The sequence below is a fragment of the Leuresthes tenuis genome, unplaced genomic scaffold, assembly GCF_036924035.1.
Source record: "Leuresthes tenuis unplaced genomic scaffold, fLeuTen1.0.hap1 SCAF_5, whole genome shotgun sequence".
NCBI classification, from domain to species: Eukaryota; Metazoa; Chordata; class Actinopteri; order Atheriniformes; family Atherinopsidae; genus Leuresthes; species Leuresthes tenuis.
In genome coordinates this window covers 34662054-34669142 of record NW_027325359.1, presented here as the reverse complement: position 1 = coordinate 34669142, position 7089 = coordinate 34662054, and positions in this window count along the sequence as shown.

Sequence of the window (7089 nt, the reverse complement as noted above, 5' to 3'; positions counted from 1 at the left end):
ACACCTTCCTGTAAGTGGGTATTTATTAAGTCTTCCACAGGACCTGGGCACCTTGCAGTCATTGAGTCCACCATGAACTCCTCTGGATACCAAAGTATTCTAGAGTCAAATGTGAGGCCATCTGTCCCACAGCTAAAGCTGGGCTGAAACTGGCTCATCAACAGGACAAAGATCCCAAACACAGCAGCAGATCTACAGCAGAATGTGGGAAAAAGAACAGAATCAAGGTGTTGCAATGGTCCAGTCAGAGTCCAGACCTCAGCCTGACTGAAATGCTGTGGTGGGACCTTTTCTTGTTCAGTGGGTCTGCTTCTTTTCCCTTTACCGCCGGGTGGAAGTGATGACGACCAGCAAGGGAGGAGTTTTTCTCTTAAACGGAAAGGAAACATGTTTTATAATCTCTTTAAAACAGCCACAGTCAGTGTTGCCAGATCTGGAGATAAAAACAAGCAACCAGCTCCAAGAAAACAAGCCAACAGGTGACCTCCCACATCCTGTAAAGAGAGGTCTCTTGATAACTATATAAATACAAACATTTATTTCTGTTTTCAGTAAATTAAAAGTAAACACAGTCCTCACAAACACTTATTGTTTTAAACTTCTATAAAAAAAAGAAAAGTACATATGTATTCGGCATAAATAAAGACAAATTGACAATAAAATGACCTGCATGGGGCAACTGCATGATTTATTAATGCGGTGTATTTTGATTTCTTTGTCAGTCGAGGTAGATCCAATTAGAGAGTGTGGACGGGTCATGGAAAAGGACAAAATAAGCGACCACACTTTAGAAAACAAGCCCAAAAACCCGCGACTGATGAGATTTACGAGCAAAAAGCCCAAAGTCGCTTAAAATAAGCGGACTTGGCAACTCTGGCCATGATCTGTCAGACTGAGCGAGGTTTATGATGCCATTAATCGCTGATGAGATAAATGTGCCACTGAAAAGCAATCACTAACCCGCTGTGATTGGCTTTACAACCTGGAATTAAACGTGTTCAGCCGAGTCATTGACTTTCTTCATCCACTTATTGCTGCCCTGTTGTTTGGATCCTCGTTGTGTTTGTATCAACCTTCTGATCGAGGTGGGTGTATACTCTGTTTGTGCTGCTGGATCTGATACAGCATTTAAAACCATCGACTCAGGACTCAATGACTTGTGCTGGCCAGTGTGGATTAATTGTTTCACGTAGACGAATGAGTTGAAATTAAACTCAGAACCTGAATGATCCCCATTATTCACATCATCCACATGCACTCCTCCGACACAGACCGAACACTCGTTGCCTTTATCGATGGGTTGGAAATAAAAGGGTGGAGTTAAATATGTGAGGACATTGACCTCAGATGGGATGTTTGTGTATTTTTATCAGACTGTTATCTGATTTAATTGAAGCTGTCATAGTTCCCTGGCAGCAAAGTACTGATTCAGAAATGTGAACCGAAGCCTGGAAAATGTTGAAAACAGTGTGTTTAACTGTCTTTGTTTTTTTAATATTCCTGTTTTTTACACAGTTTGTGGTAAATAAACCAAATCTGGAAAGGTTTCTCCTCTTAGATCCATGTAACAGCTGTGCTTCCTCCTGTGGAAGGAAACAGAAATGTAAGATACAAACTTACTCTTACTGGACTCCCCTCCTTCACTTTGATTAAAGCAACAGTTCACAACAATTCCTGATATGTAACAGAGGCTCATTTCCTTAGATATTCCCAGTAAAAAGGAAATGGATGCAGTGATTTACTGAGCTGTGAAACAAGGAGATGCACCAATATATCAGCCAAACATCAGTACCTATTTATTGCCAGTAACCGGTGATGTTTCTTTAACTTTGCCCTGAAACCGTCAGGATTAGCCTGCAGCTGCAGGTTCAGCAAATATCCAGCAGGCGGCATCTTAACTCCATTTTAACCTGTTTATCTTCCACAGCAGTCAGTTGTTTTCTGTCATTGAGTAGGTTTGTGCTCATTAAAAGAAGAAGAAATGTCAAAAAATGATCAGAATCAGCAGAATGATTATTTTTAATAAAGATATTTGCCCACAACATCAATGTAAATACAGTAAAACTGTCCCGATCCTTCCTGTGTTTTGATTCCCTGTCCTTTGGGTTTCTGGTCTTTTCTATGGTTGAATTAACTCTTTGAGCTTATACCTTTTATTGTGTTTTAGTTTCTATCCTCAGTATCTTCTTCCTCGTTGTCTCCACTCATTCAGTCACTTCCTCATTCGTTCCCCTCAGTATTTATTTTCCTTTGTGCCGTTTCTTCGTCTTCTATAATCTCTGTTTTCCGGTTCCTCTGGTTTTACCCCCTAAGATGTTTTATTATTTACTCTTTTGTGTTCCAGGTTCAGTTTTTGGTTTCAGCCGTTGCCTACGGACCGCTGCTTTCTGCACTCGGATCATTCACCACAGAAGGTGTTACAATCTGAGGCAGAAACAGAGTTTTTTATCAGTTCTGAGCAGCTTTAAAGTGAATCTCTGGTTTGAGCTCCTTTATTCTCCAACACAGCCTGAACCCTCTGAGACAAGCTTTCTGTCATTTCTTTAAGGAGTCTTCAGGAATAGTTCTCCAGGCTTCTTGAAGGACATCCCAAAGCTCTTCTTTGGATGTGGGCTGCCTTTTGTTCCGTTCTCTGTCAGATGATCCCACACTGCTTCAATAATGTTGAGGTCCGGGCTCTGGGGAGGATTCATCCCTCCATAAGACCTGTTGCCACTGATTTTCAGTCCACTTCTTGTGTCCTTTGGCACAGCTCAGCCTTTTCTCCCTGTTTCCCTTCCTTAAGAACGGCTTCTTGACAGCCACCCTTCCATGGAGCCCATTTCTGATGAGGCTTGGGCCAACAGTAGATGGATCAGCTGAAGGTCCAGATGCATCTCTCAGGTCCTGTCAGGTCACAGCTGGATTTTTTCCTCTTTCTTAAGGACATCACTTTCAGATCCTGTTCATCTGCTGGAGATAGTTTTTTAGGCCTGACACTTCTTCTTTTGTCCTCCACTTGTCCAGTTTCCTCAAATGTTTTAAGGACACACTGCACACCATGCTGAGATATGCCAAGTTTTCAGCTAATAGCTCTTTGGGAATCACCTTGTTGCTGCAGAAATCCTATTTTCTGTCTGTCAAACTGTGTTTTCTTTGCTGTTTTTCATAGATGCAGCTAAAGTAAAAGAAATGGGAACAAATGATGTATCTTTGTGACATATTTGTGTTCCCTCTTAAAGTGTGATGATCAAGTTGGAATTAAGGCTTTAAACTGCCATGATGGTCAGACATAACAGCGGCCCAACAGACAAACCACATAAACAAATCCTAAAGAAAAGGAGTTAAACCATCTATATGAGGTTTTCATCCACAGACCACGCAAGGCCGGACAGACTAATGCAAAACTAACCTAAACCAAACCAAACAGGACAAATGTAATTCATAATCATAGGTCGAAAAATGTATTAAACAAGAGCCTGGAAATATTTGTTGTGTCCTTTGTTGCTGTTTCCTGAAATACTGGAGCATTAAAACTGATATAATTCAGAATATAAACCACAAAAACAGCTTTTTAAAAACATGGAAAACGCAGTAAATAACTGCCAAGTCTCTGATATCTTTAACATTATGCAGCAACAGTGAATAATCGGAAGCTTTAGTTATTATTTAAACATGTTTTCCTCTTCACATTTCCAGCCTTATCCTTCAAAATGAGCCATAAATCATCCGTCGGTGCGTTTAAATGCTGCTGCAGGACCTTTTGTTCCAAAACAACCTTCCTGACAAGGACACTGCCCTGGACCTTTAAATTCTTCCCATAATCAGATTATCAGAGTCGACAGTACTTTTACAGTCCTGCAGAGATAAAAAAACAACATTATCGCATTTTATAGACCTTTAATTGTTAAACAGTAAACTATCTAAACTCGATATTTATCATAAACCGTGAAAATTATCAAGTCCTGGTGATAATAAAGATAATAGCCAACTGCATTCTGTTTCTTAAATTCTATAATTGTTTTCCCCCTGTGAGGCTGAACAAGTTGTTCTCTGAACTCGAGTTAAAGTCACGTGACACGACTGTTTGAACGCTGAGCCGACAGCATGTGTTACAGTAGGTTATCGTGACGTCAGGAATGCGAAGGCCACCGAAATGCTGCTGACCTCAGCCGGTACATTTTCATGGCTTTAAAAACAGTTCAATTACAGTAAAACCTGACTTTTAAATACTTGTAAACGTGGCTTCCCAGACATCAGATAACTTTGAGACTAACACCTCACACATCTAAGGACAATATCACTGAGCTTTACTATTTACACAACTAAAATGGTGTAATTACTAACTAAAATGGCTTAACACACCCAGATAACACAGTTCGGATGTGCTCAGCTGCTCTTTACATGTAGAGTTGGATTCCCAATGAAGCTGCTTTCATTCACATATTTTTCTGTTTCTTTTATCAAACTTGAACGATGAGATGAGTTTCACCGCCTCTCTGTCACAGATGACTTGTGTCAGGAACCTCGAGGACTTAGGACACAGATGCAGGGTCTTTGGATTCCAAAAGGCTTTTATTTTATCAACACACACAGGGTAATACAGGGCGATCTCCCGGCAGCGCAAAAATAAATTACTATAAAAAAACCTAAGCACTCTCCTCGGTAACTGTGGCAGAGGAGGAGCGCAGCTATGGAAGTTACAAAATCATAAAAGTCTCCACGCTGGGAGGAAAACAGAAGCTATGAATAGTTAACAAAACAAAAGACGCGCTCTTCCAAAACAGAGGCTCTATGAAAATGTAACTTTAACTTAAAGCTCTCCTTTAACGGAGATTATGACAGGTTAGAACAAAAATCTCTCCTTGAAAATGGAGGAACAAACAAGGCTATGAAACTTACCTTATACAATACATAAACTATGGCTATGGAACTTACCTTATACAATACATAAACTAAAGCTATGAAACTTACCTTATACAATACATAAACTAAAGCTATGGAACTTACCTTATACAATACATAAACTAAAGCTATGAAACTTACCTTATACAATACATAAACTAAAGCTATGGAACTTACCTTATACAATACATAAACTAAAGCTATGAAACTTACCTTATACAATACATAAACTAAAGCTATGAAACTTACCTTATACAATAAATAAACTAAAGCTATGAAACTTACCTTATACAATACATAAACTAAAGCTATGGACCTTACCTTATACAATACATAAACTAAAGCTATGAAACTTACCTTATACAATACATAAACTAAAGCTATGAAACTTACCTTATACAATAAATAAACTAAAGCTATGGAACTTACCTTATACAATAAATAAACTAAAGCTATGAAACTTACCTTATACAATAAATAAACTAAAGCTATGAAACTTACCTTATACAATACATAAACTAAAGCTAAGGTCAAATCACCTTTGGTTGTTGTCATTTAAACACACTAAGTTTGAATTTGTCCCATCAGATCTGAGTCTAAAGCCCGACCTTTGGTTTTGTGACTGCTGGTACAGGATTTATTTATCATTCAACAGCCCATTGAAAATAATTATTTCCTGTATCTGTGTCACGTGGTTTTCTCCTCTGACTCCTCCCCTTCAGCAGCAGGTTCAAAGGTCGTTTATTTGAGAAGGAGACATGAATGTGAACACAGATTCTGACTGATTATTTCGCCCTGCAGTGTCTAAAATTGATATTGAACCCATTTTAACCAACATGTACGTTTTCTGAACATTCTCACACATTTTCAAACCCGTGAATCGGATCAACTTGTCTGTTAGATTGAGCAAAATGTGAATTTATCATTGAAAAGTACGATGATACATTGTGAAACAGACTCTGAAACATTAGTGCAGCTTTTAACACATCATTTAGTGTTGAACTCCTTTGTTCTTTAACGCCATCCGTCAGTGAAGCACGGCGGTGGAAGTATCACACTGTGGGAGTTTAATGCAGTTGCTACATAGTAAATATTAATTTATAATATAATATTCATTACTCCCTTTGAGACAACGCCCAGCGAAATCAAAGTCATGTGTTCTATAGAAATGTGCAAGATTTTTTTTTATCCATTTCCAGGAAACAGCTGCAGAGATTCACTGAAACATGAACATAAACCCAGAATCTGAGGCAGAAACAGAGTTTTTTCTCAGTTCTCAGCAGCTTTAAAGTGAATCTCTGGTCTGAGCTCCTTTATTCTCCAACACAGCCTGAACCCTCTGAGACAAGCTTTCTGTCATTTCTTTAAGGAGTCTTCAGGAATAGTTCTCCAGGCTTCTTGAAGGACATCCCAAAGCTCTTCTTTGGATGTGGGCTGCCTTTTGTTCCGTTCTCTGTCAGATGATCCCACACTGCTTCAATAATGTTGAGGTCCGGGCTCTGGGGAGGATTCATCCCTCCATAAGACCTGTTGCCACTGATTTTCAGTCCACTTCTTGTGTCATTTGGCACAGCTCAGCCTTTTCTCCCTGTTTCCCTTCCTTAAGAACGGCTTCTTGACAGCCACCCTTCCATGGAGACCATTTCTGATGAGGCTTGGGCCAACAGTAGATGGATCAGCTGAAGGTCCAGATGCATCTCTCAGGTCCTGTCAGGTCACAGCTGGATTTTTTCCTCTTTCTTAAGGACATCACTTTCAGATCCTGTTCATCTGCTGGAGATAGTTTTTTAGGCCTGACACTTCTTCTTTTGTCCTCCACTTGTCCAGTTTCCTCAAATGTTTTAAGGACACACTGCACACCATGCTGAGATATGCCAAGTTTTCAGCTAATAGCTCTTTGGGAATCACCTTGTTGCTGCAGAAATCCTATTTTCTGTCTGTCAAACTGTGTTTTCTTTGCTGTTTTTCATAGATGCAGCTAAAGAAATGGGAACAAATGATGTGTCTTTGTGACAGGCTGCTGGTAACAAAGAGCCTAAAGATCTAACTTGTCTGTTCTGTGTCGACACAACACTGGTTCATCCCTTGAGTTAGGAGCCTTTTTTCTGCCTGAATGCTTCATAGCTCAGAGTTAAGCACTTTCAACACGTTTGAACAGAACTTATGTACTTATATAATTCATAAAGTTCTGACAGAAGATTATAA